At 44.0% G+C, this 17551-nt stretch overlaps 1 protein-coding gene and 1 pseudogene across 1 annotated transcript in view; both read left to right on the top strand.

Annotated features, from left to right (window-relative positions):
- The window catches only part of LOC144822490 (laminin subunit beta-4-like), a 500129-nt gene that overhangs the window by 223638 nt on the left and 258940 nt on the right, over positions 1 to 17551 (top strand). The window lies entirely within an intron of this gene.
- LOC144787519 (GDP-fucose transporter 1-like) lies at positions 5437 to 16419 on the top strand (annotated as a pseudogene).

The raw sequence follows: 17551 nt of genomic DNA on the forward strand, positions 1-17551 counted from the left end.
CACACAAATAGTAATAAAGTGAAAACCCAACACAAGAAAAATCCCACACCAATTTAGAAAAAGAAAGTCAATTTTAACAAATTATTTGACACTAAAATGACAAAAATCCAATCAGTAGAACCAGAGTTATGAATTCTAAAATATTTTAGTAACACCTAGTCACGGGAGAAGTGGATTGGCCCCAGTCAGCCATTACCTTCAGACTTAGAAGAATTTCTGAAAATAAGTTCTGAAAACTTAAAGTTCATCGGGGCAAGGCTGCAGGAGGTGTCCAAGGAGGGAGCGTCGTCGTCGGACAGCCATGGGTCGAAGTTGCAGTGAAGCTTTCTACATTCGGATTTAGTCTCTGAAATGGTAGTCGAAAATCTCTAGCGGGATGAGGCAGAGGGCTATAGTCAAAGACAGTTCCACAAGGCTGAATACCATTTAGCGAAGGACCGCTGAAACGGATATGCGGATGCGGAAAAGAACATAGCGAGAGAGGCTGCAAATTCAGTCCAACCGTCAATACATCGTAGGTGGATAGGTGAGCATGTTGGTCATGGTCTCCTCCTGGTTCTCAGAGCAGTCCTTAGTTTTGGGATTTGGCCATCTGGGCACCCTTAGCACCACAACCAAAGGGCCAGGACTGGCGGGGCACAACTTGGGCACCCAGGACTAACTCAGGCTGGGTCCAGTTATGGGTTCAATATACTGGGAGCATTTTGTGTCCTTGAGTCTTAGGTTTGGAAGCCAGAAAACTAGCATTTTGAAGTGACTTCGGTGGTTCTTGGTTCAAGTTACAAGTCCAGTCCTTTTTTCCCAGGCAAGAGATAAGCAGGACAGAAAGGTAGCAATTCATCAAGGCAGCAGCAGGCTGGAAGCCCTGCTGAGTTCCAGTCCTTTTAGCAGCACAGCAGTCCTTCCTCCTGGCAAAGTATCCACAGATCCAGAAGGGTACAGAAGAGATGGTGTCTGAGACCCTATGTTTCTACCTCAGTGCTCTGGTTCTGGAAGATGAGAGAAGCTTTTAGACAGTGGCTTTCAAGTGCATGGAGTTTCCTGAATCCCCTGCCATGGCTTCAAGCTGGATGCTGTTACAATAGGGAGGTGATATGTCCTGTGTGTGAGGGCAGATCACTCTATTCAGCTGCAAGAGGGGCTGTGCTCAGCTCCAACCCCTCATCCTGCCAGCATATGGCCCATTCAGGTACACCTAATCTCTCTATCTGTGAGGAATTCACAAAGTCTGCCATTTACACCCAGTCATGTGACCCAAGGGAGGCTACAAGCACAAAAGGGCTAAGGGCAGGAAAATGCCAACTTTATAAACGTGACATTTTCAAAATTGTAATAAAAAATCTGACTTTTGCATTAAATAAGATTTTTCATTACAATTCCAAAGACACCAAATGTGACATAGCCACTAGCTCCCAATTGGAAAATACAGCTTAATTAATGTAAAAAGGAATACCCAATGTTATCTTATGGGAAAGGTAGGCTTCACAGTGGTGAACAACATATCTAGCAGTTTCTCACTACCAGGGCATGTAAAACGTAAAAGTACATGTCCAACCTTTTGATTACCCAGGACCCTGTTTTATTGTCTACCTATGTCCTAACTTAAGGGTGACATATGTAATAAAAGGGGCGTTTAAGGCTTGGCAAGGGGATTTATTTACAAGTCGACATGACCATTTAACACTGCATTCAGGCTGCAGTGGTAGACCTGGGGCATGTTTTAAGTGGGTGGCACAACATGTACTGCAGGCCCACTGGTAGCCTTTAATTTACAGGCCCTGGGTATATGATATACCGCTCTACATGAGACTTATAAGTAAATTAAATATGCTAATTGGGTATAAACAATGTAACCATGTTTTGGGGGAGTGGACATAAGCACTTTAGCACTGGTTAGCAGTTGAATCCTCAGGGCAAACTAAAAAGGTCCAGCAAAAATGGAGGAGGAGAGACAAAATGTTTGAGGAAGACCACCCCAAGGATGGCAGGTCTAACAATCAGTATTTAGAACTACAAGTTTGCATAGCCTGAGCCTATGTCTAGAGGGGCACAGTGAATGAAAATGTTCAGTTGGAATGCTAACCAGAGTGATTGCAAGTGGTTTATACTTTATTTGGAGGCGTTCCTCTGGTCTCCTTTCATGTGTTTGTTAAAACCAGTTCTGCCACTCATCAGACCTTCATAGTCCAATAAACATTACTGCCTAGAGTTGATGATATGCCTGCCAGCAGTCAATAGCCTGCCAGATGGCTAAAGGAGGCAGGAGTGTTTTCAACAACTAGTGACTTACAACAATTCAGTTACCTTGAAGGAGTAAAAGACAGTTGGCAGCACAAACATCTGCCATAACACTTCTTCTTTTGACTTGCTGAACCAAAATGTGGCTGACGACATCTGTCTCATTTATTTCCTGAGCCCTCATATAATCTTTGTCTTCAATTCCAACACAAGGGAAACCCATTTTTGGCAATGATGGAGGCAGGAGAACTGTGAGAAGCTGGCCCTGTATATGATGTCCACTTATGTACATGGGCACCCTGCACCAGTTCAGACAACCCTTATGGTGATTGATTTAAGAGGTCTTAGACAACCGTAGCTGTGGATAGCAGCCTTTAGTGTTTAGTCCAGAAGGAGTATGAAGCAGCTTGTTTTACCAGAATGCATTCTTATATGTAATTATGTATAGATTAAGTGAAAAACAACCACACAAGGTTTTTATAAAAAATATGTATTTATTATATAATACCCTCCAACACATACCAATATCTCCTACCCGGAGATATGCACCATGCACACAATACTTTGCAAAGAAATACAGTAATCTCTGGACATGGGCATGGCCTCTCCAGAACTTAATACACAGGGGATTCCTTCTGAAGAAGCTCTGAGGCCAGACGAACGGAGTCCGGAGCAGTACGTGACATTATCTATGATTTATCAGACTATGATGGAACATAGAGCGGAAATAAAGTTGGAAAATACTCGCACACAAGCTACGTGTCGAAAGGTGCAGAATGCTATACGGCGAGTTGCTAAAACATGTTCAGATATTTCGCTCAGAATGACGGAAGCAGAATTAAAAATATCGACATTGGAGGATGATCTGGCCGCTCAGAAGTTAGAAATTAACTCTATTAAATCCCAACCTGATGACATTAGTTTCAAACTTTCGGATTTGGAAAATCAAGCACGAAGGAATAATTTACGAATTTTGGGGGTTCCCGAGGGAAGAGAAGAGTCCGAAAATTTGTTTGTGAACTTTTCTTAGAAGCATTTCCAGAGCTGACTTTATGGGATTGGACCATTGAGATACAGAGGGCGCATCGGTTTCCGTATACCATTAAAAGAGGAACGCAAAGAGAGGATGATCGCCCAAGAGCTATTCTTGTTCGATTTAGCAATTCCTTAGCTAGAGAAGCAGTTTTTGGGCTTGCTAGGCATGACAAGAAAAGACAGGCAAAAGGCTGTAACTTTTTTGTCCAGCCGGATTTTTGTCAGGCTACTGTATCCAAACGCTTGCATTTGCGTCAGGTTAGTTCTGGGTTTCAAGAAAAGGGAGCGGTAGTCTATCTTCAGAACCCGGCTAAGTTAAAGATTATTGTAAAAGGACAAACCAGGTTCTTTTTTTCTGAGATTGCGGCCAAAGAATATTTGTTATCATTATGATGTGATAAGCCGGTAATTCATGTTTGTCCAGAGCGTGAACACCCAGCTTAAGGGGATTCTAAATTGAGTTTAATGAAAATGATATTCTTTTTCCCAACCTAGCAAAGGTTGTGTGGCACTCCATATTCTCAGGGACTAACAGTCCTTGTGCCTCATATGGTGGGCTGGGTGGGATAGGGGGAGAAGGGGGAGGGAGGTAGAAAGAAGGGAACGGTGGAGGTGGAGTGGTGGTGGAGGGGTGATAAGTCAGCAGCATTCACTTTTTGTTGGAAGTGTGTATTCGTTTTTTTGATGTTATACCGCACAGTGAATTATTACATAAACACTAAAAAGAGGCATGCTACATATGTAGAGCAAATCATATATCTCCAAAAAGTAGAATTTTCTTTTTTAAATGGATAAGAAATTAAGGATATGTACGTTAAATATTAGTGGGCTCAATGATCCGAAGAAAAGCGATGTATTGTCTAAAATTATTCAACTATTACGAATTGAAATATTATGTTTACAAGAAACGCATATTGCTTGGGAAAAGAGAGGTTGGTTGAAAAATGTAGGTCTAGACTTAGTGGTATGCTCAAAACAAATAGGGATCAAGAGAGGGGTAGCTATTCTTATGAAACGGGGTTTAGGTGTTTGTTTAAAGACCTTGGAAGATAAAGGGGGGAGATGGGTTATGAGAGAATTTAAGATTGATGAGAATAGATTTACTATGTGTACTCTATATGGTCCGAATTTGGATGATTCTGAGCTTATGAACTTTATTAATACCGAATTAGCTCTATGGCCTCAACCAGTGATTATTTGTGGGGACTTGAACATTCATATAGATGCGGACTTTGATATTAGGAAGAATGGGAGGTATGCTGGGAGAAAATATCGGACTTTTAGGGCCCTACGTGAGTGAACTATAGAACATGGGCTTATCGATGTGTGGAACATGCTTCACGCAAAAGAATTAGGATATACTTTTTTTTCAGCCCCACACAAGAAGTTTGTTCGATTGGATTTTTTTTATTTCGTAGCAATTTACAGGAAAAGCTCACATTGACATTTTGCCAAAACTCATATCTGACCATAACCCATTATTACTTGAATTAATGTTGGGTCCATACATAAGAAAAGGGAGAGGTATCTCGTCCTTTGAAAGAAATCTATTACTCAAGGAGGACTACTGTCAACATATGGTTAAAGTTATAGAGGATTTTTTCTTTTTAATTATAAAAATACTGCATCACATAAGATAGTTTGGGATGCTTTTAAGCGACAGTTAGGGGAGAAACTCTTGGTTATTCGAATTTTTGATGTAAAACAAGATGGATCAAATTTAAGAATGAAACAGACATGGTTATGTTGGCAGAACACAAGTTAGCTGATAAGATCAGATTGGGTCAGGATATAGAAGGTGCACAACGAGATTTAACAATCAAAAGGGCTACAGTGTATTCTAATATAGCTGATCAAATTGCAGCTACACATAGACAACATAAGGCAGAATGTTATGAATTTAGTGAACAAACTGGAAGAGTTTTGGCAAAAAGATTACGTCAGAAAACAGTCTCTAATGATATTTCAAAGAGCCTCGATTGGAATGGGGCCATGCAAGAGTCTAAAACTGGCATATTAAAAGCCTTTCAAGACTTTTATCAACTATTATATAGTGAACCAATAGACGGGGAGCGAACTGAGAACGGTGCTGTGGAATATTTGGAGAATTTAGACACCACATAACTTACAGAAATACAAAAAGCACTGTTAGCAGCTCCCATAATGTGGGAAGAAATTGAAGCAGCCCTAGTAGGTTTAGCTTCATGGAAAGCTATGGGAACGGATAATATTCCCCTCGAATTTTATCGTACCTTCAGAAAAATACTAAAAACAGAACTGATAGAATTATGTCAATAAGTCTTTTTTGGGTAATCCCCCAGAATCTTGGTCTATGGCAACTATTGTAATTTTCAAGAAGAAAGACAAGGTTGATACCGATATGACTTCATATAGACCAATTTCGCTTATTAACGCGAATAGCAAGGTCTATTCAAAGATATTGGTCAACAGATTGAATGATTTAATGCCAAGTCTAGTTTCAATAAGGCAGCACGGATTTATCTTAAATCGAGATACAACAGATCATGTGAAAAGGATTGTTTCTCTCTTGGATTGGGCACAAGCTACAAGATCCCCTGTTGCGGTAGCCCTGTTAGATGCTGAAAAAGCATTTGACAGGGTTTCTTGGAAGTTTTTATGGTCTATTTTAATCTGGAGGGCATTCCCTAAAGAATATATTAATGCAACACTAACACTGTATAGTTACCCGAAAGCTGCAATCCGCATCTCTGGGGACCTTTCGGGCAGTTTGGCAATAACACGGGGGACCAGACAAGGTTGTCCTTGTTCCCCCTTGTTATTTGCTTTGTATATGGAGCCCTTTTTAAATAGATTGGAAAAAGAAGCAGGAATCATCCTGTTAGGATACATCAGGTAGCATATAAGGTGTTCGCATATGCGGATGACGTCGCTATCGTAACTACAGATATTAAGAGTGCTTTACCAAAGATAGTGGAATCGGCTGAAAGATTTGGGGTATACTCGGGCTATAAATTGAAAATTGCCAAAACGCAGCTAATTAATTCAGATGCAGGTCGCCCAAAAGATATGAATTTTTCTTCTGAGGCTCTTTATTTGGGTATTAAAATCTCAGCAAAAATAGATGACATAGTGTGGCTGAATGTGGATCCCATAGTAGATTCAGTAAATAAACTTTGGAAAGGTTGAATAACCTTCACTTATCTCTATATGGTCGTAGTAATGTTTTAAAAATGTTAATTTTTCCGAAAGGTTTGTATTTATTTCGTACGATTCCTCTGCTTTTTCCAACCTCCTTCTTTGTTAAAATTGAGACGTTGCCCTTGGTTTTTTGGGGGTTATCGTAGGTCTAGGAGAGCAATGAAGTGGTGTATATTACCTAGAGTTAGGGGAGGTTGGGGATCCCAAATTTTCGGTTGTATTACTGGGCAGTATTGTTGAAACACATCAGTGTCTTGATTTTTCATGATGTAATGATAGAAAAATCTGTCAGCCTCTCAATTTACGAAATGGTATTGGGTGAAGAGGCCAGACAATGTTTAGTCAGAATAATTGAGCCCAGTTATTATAAAGAAAACGAAATTCTAAATTCTATTGACGGCTATTGAAATTTGGAAAAAACTAAAAGGCAGACTTGGTCTGAATTCCAACCTGAATTATTATACACCTTTAAACATTTGTCGTGCACTACCAGACGTTTTTAGGGATCAAGTGATGGATAGATGGCATGCAGCAGGGATATGTATATTAGGAGATTTATATCAGGGGGAGCAACTTGCCTCCTTCACTTGTTTGCAGCATAAATTTAATTTGGCTAGACAGATTTTTTTAAGTATCTTCAAATTCGAAGTTTTCTGGATCAAAGAAGGAGCCAGGATCAGCTAAAGGTGAAAAGAATTGATATATTGGAAGCTATAGGAGCTAAACTTAAAATTGGTCCAATTTACCAACTTTTGTTAAATAGTTTACAAGACGATTTATGTTTTTTTCAGGACAAATGGCAAAGAAAGCTGGAAACTGATAAAATAGGCATGGCTAGAGTAATTGAATTATCAACTAAAGTTTTGTCTAATGGTTCACTAAAAAGTCAACATTTTATGTCCATATTTGATTTATATTACACCCCTGCTAAGCTGGCAAATTGGAAATCAAAAAGAGGTGATAAATGTAACCGATGCGGTTGTACTGTCGCAGATTCTGCTCACATGTTTTTTCATTGTCCTAAATTGTTGCAATTTATTACTGATGTTCAATATTTTTTAAATGTCAGCTTGGGGATCCGTCTGCAACTATCAGCAGAGATAATAATCCTGGGCATGCAGGCAAATCAAGTTGGATTTAGGACGGAAGCAGAGGAAGGGTTTTTATTTATTTGCATGTCGATCTTTCGGTTATGTATCCCTGCTCAATGGTTAGATTCAGATCCACCAGTTTTTAATAATTGGCAATCTAGATTATTATCTGCATATTATCTGGAGATAGCTGCATACAAATTAAAAGGGGCAAGAAAAAAGCTATTGTTGTACTCCATACATATCAACGTGTAAGTCGCAGTTTGAATTTTAAACATTAAGGACCCTTCCCAGTGGCTCCTGAAGAAATCCTATGGAAGACAGAAGGTTGGAGAGCCACCCACCCATGGATATCCTATTACCCCTGTTACCTACACCAGGGAAGCCGGGTGCATAGATGTGAAGTGGTGTCGGACACCGCCGTCGAACCCAATGGAGGGCTTCAGCAAAGTGCCGCGGATGAAGGAGAAAGTGTCCAGTGGAATCTGAAGGTGGATTCTAGTTGAGAGGTACCTGCAAGCAGAGGGGACAGAGTCTATGTCACGCAGGAGTGATCAGGAGATCTAGAAGACGAATGCCCACCAATGACGGGAGTTGCAGGAGAGTTGACGATGACCTTGACTCTGCAGCTGTGAGGACCAGGCGACGCTGAGGAAGACCAGGAGCCTTGAACAAACTGTCCCACATCGGATATCGAGTGCTGAGGGGTTGGTGTCTGGTGGGAGCACCAACAAGCATTGGCAAATACAACCCACACAGGAGTCGACGAAGGTGCAATGTCAGGTCTAGCAAGGTCCAGGGGACTCACCACAAGCAGGGGAGTCCGGGCAGGCCCAAAGTAATAAGAGGAGCCCAAAAGAAACAAAGATGACCCTCAACAGGACCCACAGTCTGGAGGCACTGGAGTCACAAGAGGACCTCGAGCATCTCACCAAAAGATGCAGACCTCGGTGCAAATGATGCGATGAGGACAAAAACTTTGGTCACTGGAGATGCTTGAGGTTAGGGCTACTTGGAGCCCGAAGATCTTGGTAAGTAAGTAAGTAATTTATTTTATAAGTTATTTAAAACCTTAACAAAATCGCTCAACGGCGAAAGATCATCAAAATGAAAAAAACTCAGTTACATCATTCATAGAATCCAACAATAAAAAGAGCTGTGCTACAGTTTATGGTGACTACACAGCGTATTCCGTTCAGCTGGCTTATGCCGTGCTCCTACGGAGTAACAGTTCGTCCGATATGCTTTGAGCGGTCCTTAATTTCCTCTTACAACAGTCATGTAAGGACCCTGTGATGAATGTATGTGAGTAAAAGATGCCTTTGGGTTACGTATCTTTTAAAATAAACTATTTTATAAAAGGATATTGACATCATATAGCAGCCTCGTCGTTAGATTTTATAATAAGGATGCTGCAGATCCATAAAGTGTCAGGTGCCCAATATTTAACAAGAGGTTATTTTGATGTATTAAGAGGAAGGCTTTTTGCATTGTGTGTATCCTGACAAAGAGTGCCAATTCCGGGAAATGGTGAGCCCGCATACAAAAGCTGGTTATTGTGCACCGGGTCTCTTCTTTTTTTTCCTCCACCATCCCCATGAATTGAAGGAACCGGCACTCCAGCTGTAGATCTCCTCCTCCAAGGCAAGCCTTCACTGCTTGTCTGCAGGATTTTATCCGTCAGGTGTTGAAGATTGTTTTCAGAAGCAGTCATCATACAGGATCCAGTTCTCGCCAGGCGCATAATAGATGCATGATGCTCTCTTCTGCTTTCCCGCAAAGACGGCACTTAGTTATTTCAGAAGATCGCTTCCATGGTGGAAGGCGTGGCTGGACAGGAAGAATACCCATTGTTTTCCTGTTGAAGCCAGTGCCTAAATAATATTGTAGGAAGGGTCTTGTGTAGCTCTGCAGCATGCACCATCCATGGGCCCTTCCCCTGAGCGATTCTTTGTCCTCTACTACTGACAACCTTTTCACTGTCTTATTTACCAAAGACTTAAAGCTGCTTTGCGCTCCCAAAGTTGCCCAGAGCTCCTTCAGGCCTAGGCGCTTTATAGATGCTGTCCGGTAGTCCCTTGCTATGCAGGCCTTTCTTGTGTTTATCTCTTTCCATAGGTGGAAATTCAAACAGCTTTGTTCGGGCCATCTGATCCAATGCCAACATTTCACGTAGGTGCCATTTCGAGATATTTTTTGAGATTGCATACCAAACTCCAGCCTGATTTGGGCGGGAGGGACGTAATTTGGGAGGCTGAAGATTATTCTTAATGATCTCGACAGGGTACAGTCCAGAGTGTCCCCATCTCTCCCCCTGAGGCACTCGATCCCATAGGTGATAGCTGGGATTAGCTTTGCTTGTAAAAACCTATAGTAGTGGGTTGAAGCTTGACCCGGCGGTTTTAAGTTTGAGAAATTTTAAAGCTGCCACTATTGAGTTGCCTCTCTGTTTTATGGCTTCTATTTGTAGTTTAAAGGTACCCTTGTTGTCAATTATCACCCTAGATACTTGTATTCTGCCACAACTTCCAAGGGTGCACCTGCCAGGTACCAGGCTTCCCTAAGTTGATAATTAGACCGTTAGATGCTGCATGACTGATAGTTGTGTTTAGCAGGTGCTGAAGCCCAATTGGAGTTCGGCTGATCAACACGACGTCATCGGGGTACAGTAGAGTAGAAAGTGACAGCCCCCCTTATCTGGACGCGTGAGAAGTGCTGATGTTTCTTTCCGAAGAAAGGTCTGCCATAAACAAGTTGAAAAGCATAGGGGCCAGCACGCACCCCTGTTTCAGTCCCTTTGTTGCTGGTATTTTCCTTGACAAGAATTTGCCGGTTCCTAGCTTTACTTGAACCCACGTGTTGGTGTGTAGGAGAAATACCTGCTTTAATAACGCTGCTGAAATTTTCATCTTCTCTAGTTTGGCCCATAATGTGTTCCTGTCAATACTGTCAAATGCGGCCGAATAATCAATGAAACAAAGAAAGAGTGGGAGTTTTGCTGCTTTGACGCCATCCATCAGTAGCATTAGGGCGAGTAGATTTGTGATGGTCCCTGTTCTTTACAGAAGCCTGTCTGGTTAATAGGGATGTGCGATTTTCATTTGCCTATGCTGTTAATTCAACCAGGCGGAGACCGGCATAGTATTTCGCCACAACATCAATTAAGGCTACGAGTCGGTAGCTGCTTGCTTTATTCTTATCTCCCTTCTTATAAATTGGAGATATTTTGGAGCCTTTCCAGGAGTCTGGTACAATGCCTCCGCCTCCTATGTGTTTAAACACCAATAGTAGCATGGCCGCCCAGTAGTCCGGGTCAGTTTTGAATAAGAAAGGGGGAATGCCGTTGGGGCCCGGTGCTACCTCCGACTTGCCTTTGGGTATTCAGTTTTTAATCTGCAGTGTTGTAAAGTGAAGGACACTAATTGATGTTCTGCTGGTGTTTCCATAGGGACTCCACTTGGCGGGCTGACCCGACCCCGTTTTTGCTGTAGCGAGAAGACTTTCCACCTTTGAGTTGAAATGTACCAAGAGGTGGCCTGCCCAAGTTTCCTTCATTAGGTGAGAGTTGATACCTTGCACGAAGATCTTGGTGGAAAGGAGCCAGCAAGCCTTTGCAACTGCAAGTCAACGCAGTGCACAGGGGTTCTGTTCCTGCGGCTCCCACAAGGGATACTGGCCTCAAAATTGGTGAGGGGGCAGGTCAGGTATCGAGAGCTGTGGAGAACCACCACCTGTGTTACAGAACCTTTCGGAGTCCATAGGAGCTCCGGATCAGTAGACTGGTGAGCTTAGTTGCGGTGCCTGTGAAGGCAGGGAAGTGACTCCTTCACTTCAAGTGAGATTCCTTCAGGTGTCTTGGATGCCTACATACCTGGGAAGGTTCATGTTTGGTGGACAGGCACAGATGATGGAGCAGACTGAAAGGCAGACGAAGTCCAGCCCAAACGAAGTCCAACAAAGTCCAGACGGTAGAAGTAGAACTGGTGTCTTACTTAAATCTTGTCCCACGAAGAATCTAGGGACCTACCCCCAGGGAAGCCCTTTAGTACCCTAATTAAAGGGTTGGCACAATTCAGGGGATCCTCCCAGGGGATGGTCTAGACAGGGGGGAGGTTACTCCTGTGTCCTTTGTCCAGTTCCTTGCCTGAGTGGGTGCCAATGGCTTCCAGAACTGGTTTGAACTGGACTATGCACAGAGGCACCAAATGTGCCCCTCATGCAGACTTAGCGACACTGGCAAGCACACCCATCACGGGACCCGGAGGTGCCCAAACTACAGACAAATGACATCTCTGAAGAGCTCAATAGGGGCCAGTGGTGGCCCCGGTCTGGAAAGGATGGCCCCTTGGCCCCTCTGGTGATGGGGCAGCGGGAGGGAGGGCGTCTGTGCGGTGAAGTGAGCTCCAGCGATGGGTGGAAGCTGGCAGCGGGTTTTGCAGTGAACCTCTAGCTTCGCCGCAGGTGCCCCCCCCCCAATGTGCCCATTACGCTCCAAATCCTAACTGCTCTTTCTGTCTCTTGCCCCCTCCCCCCGGCCATTAGCAGGACCTGAAGCTTTAGAGGTCGGGCATCCTCAGGATGGCTCTGGGTGGAGGCCGGCGGCGAGGACAAGGAGCCCCGGCAGCCCTTCCTGCTGCGGGCCCTGAAGATCTTCCTGGTGGTCACCCTCTACAGGTTCACCTCCATCACCATGGTCTTCCTGAACAAGTTCCTGCTGGACAGCCCCTCCCTGAAGCTGGGGGCACCTCTCTTCGTCACCTTCTACCAGTGCCTGGTGACCGTGCTGCTCTGCTCTTCGGTGGTGGTTTGTGTTTTCTCTGCCACACAAAGATAGAATGATATAATGAATCATCTGCTGTCCTTCTTCTTCTTCTTTTCCATGTCACTTCTGGTGGTTTGATTAAAATCATTGGTGGTTTGCTCTTACTTTCACAATGGAAATTTGTTTTTTGTGTTATGTTTTGGCACACTTCATATCTAGAATTGACTCACATGCAGTTTATGTTTCGATATATTGACTATGTGTATTGTAACATTCTAGCCCTGACGAAGGCTGTGGTTGTTACCACAAGAAACGAAACACGTGTTGGCTAGGCTCGAGTGTGAAGATCATCACAGAATAAGAAAAATAAATGAAGAATATGAGAAGATCGTGTGGACTTTGATTCACTGTAGACATTGATTATGTTGGAATTTAGCTCAGGATATACCAAAGTGATGTTGCTCTGCAAGGGCCTCAGCCTGGCGAGCAATCTCTGTCCCGGCGGCGAGCGCTCCCGGCTAGCGCTGCGCTACGACCTCAAAGTGATGCGCAGCATACTGCCCCTCTGGCTGGTCTTCATCGGCATGATCACCTTCAACAACCTCTGCCTCATGTACCTGGGGGCAGCCTTCTACTCCGTGGGCCGCTACCTCAGAACCATCTTCAACGTCCTGCTGTCCTACCTGCTCCTCAAGCAGACAACCTCCGCCTACGCGCTGCTGGCCTGTCGGGTCATTCTAGGTGGGTTCTGTCTTGGCATAGACCAGGAGGATGCAGAAGGTACCCTATCCTGGCTTGGCATCATCTTCGGTGTACTGGTCAGCCTTTGTGACTCCCTTAATGCCATATGCACCACACCCACCAGTCCCAATACACTAAATCCTGTCTGGGAAGTGGTCAGACCTCCCAGTGACAGGGCACCTATTGTTCTGCCTTCCCATACTGGAGCTTGGCTCAGTAGCAGGACGGCAGAATCATGTCTCTGTTCCGCAGCAACTATTTTCTGCTGTCCGGGTTTAGAAGGCTGGCACGGAAAACACTGAGAGCCTAACAAAGGGCTCATCCAGTGCTTGGAATCATACCTCCCACATCGTTTATGGTGTGGAAGGTATGATTCCAACATGTTTGATACCAAACATGATAGGATAAGTTGTAGTCGATTTGGAGAAGGTCATTGGGTAGTTACGCGATGCCCCTCTATATGGTGTATGGCTGCTTCACTTACAACCCAGTTGAATGGACTCCCTAGGCTTTAGGGGTGTCCTGCTCATGCAGGGGCACCCTCACACTTAGAACCAAGCGACCTGCCTTCAGATTGCAAAGGCCAGCTATAGGGGTAACTTATAGATTTTAAGTGCAGTGACCCTAGATATAGGAAACCTATATCTTTAGTAAGTGGTGCTAGCACCAGCTTAGAGAGGGTGCAATGGCAGGCCTGTATTTCCCTTTTGAATGGTCTCCCATCGGTGGTATACTGCATAATTCAGCCCATGGGGTACCTCTGGAGTACCCATGCCCAGGGTACCTTAGTACCAGAAACTAGGGACGGATGAGGTTACCCCAGTTTCCAATCTGGGATGTACCTAAATACTGAACATAAAGGTTTGAGGGAGAAAGCAAAGTGAACTGATTAGCAGGATCCTAGTCAGGCTAGTCAATGACAGCTTAGCACCAAGCAAAAAGTGGGGGTAACCATAAAAGCAGATTGTTCTTTCCTACCAGAACTCATCTAAATATGGGTATATAAGGGTGTGCCTGGAATTCCCCAAGAGGGACGAAGAGTTCATCCATCTTAGATTTAGGGCTTCTGGGAATTTTACAGTGGTTTGAAGCACAAAGAAATTACCAGTGGCTGAGAATAATTCAAGCAATCCAACCATCACTTTTTTGTGTGTCGAGTATGACTGGTATAGGTCCCATGCTCACTGAGTCATAGGAATCTAGCTGCACACTTCTGAGGAGACCCAAATAGGCCAAAATGCATCTAGGGTTGCTTGTGTTCTTGTTAAGCATGGGCCTGGCCTGGTAGTGATAGCTGGACTGCTCCAATTGGAACAAGGCCAAGACTGATTAGGGAGTAGAGTCTGTCCTTACGTAAGAATGCCGGTTCCCCAATTTGAAATCGATGTTACGAGACCGAAGACAACCTGGCGAATGGTGGGGGATGACATCCGAGAGAGCATACAAACTATGCAAATCAAATCCTAAGGCAACTGTACACAAGGAGACCCCGAACAGGGTAAGTGCACATGTTGGGCAGGCAAGAATGGGCTGAGTGGCGAAATACATGCCATCAGTAGCCCTGGCCTACCTCTAAAATTTCCTCTCTGAGTCCCAACAGCCACCAAACCCTGCAAAGACAAGGGCTGACACTAATCACCAGAGAACGCGTAGCCCCCGCTTTTCTCCTCTAACAGAGATCCACACCTGATGGAGAGAGAGGTGTGGCAGTACTCAACTAGAGAAGGTTTAACTCCCCTTGAGTCTTGAGCTACGTACAGTAGGCAAAGGAAGCAACTCCATGCCCGAGGGCTCCAAGGCTGTAATCAGGGAAGGGCTAAGAAGTGAGGTGGGCACCGCCTAAGCCATGAGGCACACTTGTGCTTCTGCAAGACCTTAATTTTACGCTACTGTCCCAAAGTGGTACTCACCAATGAAAAGCACAACCATCATGTAATGTCAGGGATGAATGGGCCCAGTGCCACGAGACATCAGTGACTGGGATGAGGTGGTGCCAGTGCTTGTAATGCTTCGACAATCGCATCTGAAAGTGAGCATCATCCTCCTTCAGGAGAACGTTGAAAACGGGTCATAATGTGAGGTAATAGCCCAAAGGACACTGATGCTATGACGCAGATCATCGTAAATGAGCAAACTCTCAGCAGTAATGTGTCCTTGCCCAACAGATTCTCAGAAGTTCTGTGTCCTCACCCCACAGAACCGAATACAACGTTTCTCTCACCTGAATACCCCCTGATTCATTTGGGGGAGCCCTGCGAGATGTGCGGTTATAGAGATGCAGCACTGCATTTTGTGGATCTTGTGCCCTACTACATTGCATAGCCATTGCTAACTGGTGATAAGTGACGGCGGACGACCACCAAGGTGGAGAGGCACTATAATACAGAAACATAGAACTCATCTGCTCATCCACGATCTCACAGCTTCTCTTCACAGAAGTAGTGACCGGCAAACAGAAGCCATGACAGGCCGCCATGACTCACATAATTTGGGAAACCCTGCTCAGAGAGCTCACCTCCATCAAATTGACCATAGCGTCTGTGGAAACATGAAAACCACCTCAAGTGAAATGAAATCCCTGCGAGAAGACTTATGCTCATTTCAGACCCCCGTGGATAACAATAAACGGAAAGTAGGGGCTCTAGTAGATAAAACCACATTTTTGGACAGACACTCGGACATGGATCAGGAACTATGGACACTGAGGAAGAAACTAGTTGAGATGGAGGACCCAGAGCAGAGGAAACAATGTTCACTTTATGGGAATTCCAGAGGAAGTGGAGACAGACAATATGGCTGGTTTTCTGAAATCATTCCTAACAGTGATCACTGGCCTCACGTTTCTACCCCCTTGGAGTCCCAACGCCCTCACAGAATATGCACAAGCATTGGCGATAACCTGATAGCACCTCTGCAGATCATCACCTGCCTCCTCTGCCACCAACAGGCTAGACAAATATAGGCAGTGTCAAGACAACGTAAAGGCCAATTCACACATAAAGACTCAAAAATATATATATGGCATCAGACTTTTCTCATGACATCATGGTCTATAGGAAAAAATTATTGGCAATGAGACCCTTACCCCGCAAATTGTGTATACAGTAATGGTTGCTAGTACCATCTACGATGATGTTTAGAATCAATGGCACACATAGAGAATTTACATAGCTGGAAAATCTTGAACAGTCTCTGGTGTCTTAGTAGGCACCAGCCATGGAAGCTACCCTACTGTGGAATGTACCTGGCACTCAGATCAGACAAGTGAAAGTCAGCCCCTGGACTGTCAAAGACTTCTTGGAGGACTCTACCTCAGAATGTCAGAGATTGGAGCCAGATATAAAACAGCAGGGTTCTGTGGTCAATTCCTAGGGCATTTATATAGGTCAAAAGCTGATGATGACATAAAACAGATGTTTATGGCACAAGTGTGCTTACCCACTCAGTCTGAAGATGGTAGTAAGCTGCTGGAGGGCTAGATAACAGAGGATGACATAACAGCAGCAATTTCGGACATGCCATATAACAAGACACCAGCATTGGATGGCTTTTGTGCTGAATTTTACAATTAAATTAACAGATCACATTATCTCTTCTTTATATGGTCACTGAGTTTGGCTGCATCCTAAATTTAATGAAGGGGTCATTAGTCTCATCTTAAAGGCCGACAAAGACTCAACCCAATGCTCTACTTACCGCCCAACATCTCTGATAACCACAGATATGAAGATGTTGGCCAAGGCACTGGCCACTACACTTATGAAAGTTATATCAAACCTCATCCATAAATCACAGGTTGGCATTGTACCTGGACGTTGGTCTAGAATTACATGAGTGAATGTGCTTTGGAAAGTGAAGGGTTACATAGATGACAAAAAAAACTGTTACCCTTAGATGCTGAAGGCATTCAACCAGATTGAATGAGGATACCTGTTCTGAACGAATATATGACTTTACTAGCCATCCATTACCCCACAGTAGGTTACAACGCGGACATTACATCGTCTGCGTTGTTACCACGCATGGCTTTATATCGCAAGTCATTTGTACAAATTGCGCTAGATGGCTCGCTGGACTTAGGAATAGTATAAATTACTATTCCTACTCCAGTTAGCGCAACAGCAGTGAATGTTTTGGATGTAAAATCCAAAACATTCCCTGGTGTTGCGCACCATCTAGCGCAAGTCGTAGAAACAACTTTTGATGTAATGCCATGCGTGGTAACAACACGGACAATGTAACGTCTGCGTTGTAAACTACCCGCGTGGTATTACCATCGTTGTAAACGCTGTTTCCTGTTATGAAAACCGGGGGGAGTTGGGATAGGTCTGGAATTACTAGCAAAAATTAAATGGGTGTACGTCAATTCCAATGCGCAGATGTTCTGCAGGGGTCACATATTGCAGAACTTTACCATAAACAGGTGAACAAGGCAGGAATGTCCTCTATCTCCCCTTCTGTTACTAATAGCGCAGGAACCTCTCGCAGTAGCTATTAACTAATG

The sequence above is a fragment of the Lissotriton helveticus genome, chromosome 1_1, assembly GCF_964261635.1.
Source record: "Lissotriton helveticus chromosome 1_1, aLisHel1.1, whole genome shotgun sequence".
In the NCBI taxonomy this organism is placed as follows: Eukaryota; Metazoa; Chordata; class Amphibia; order Caudata; family Salamandridae; genus Lissotriton; species Lissotriton helveticus.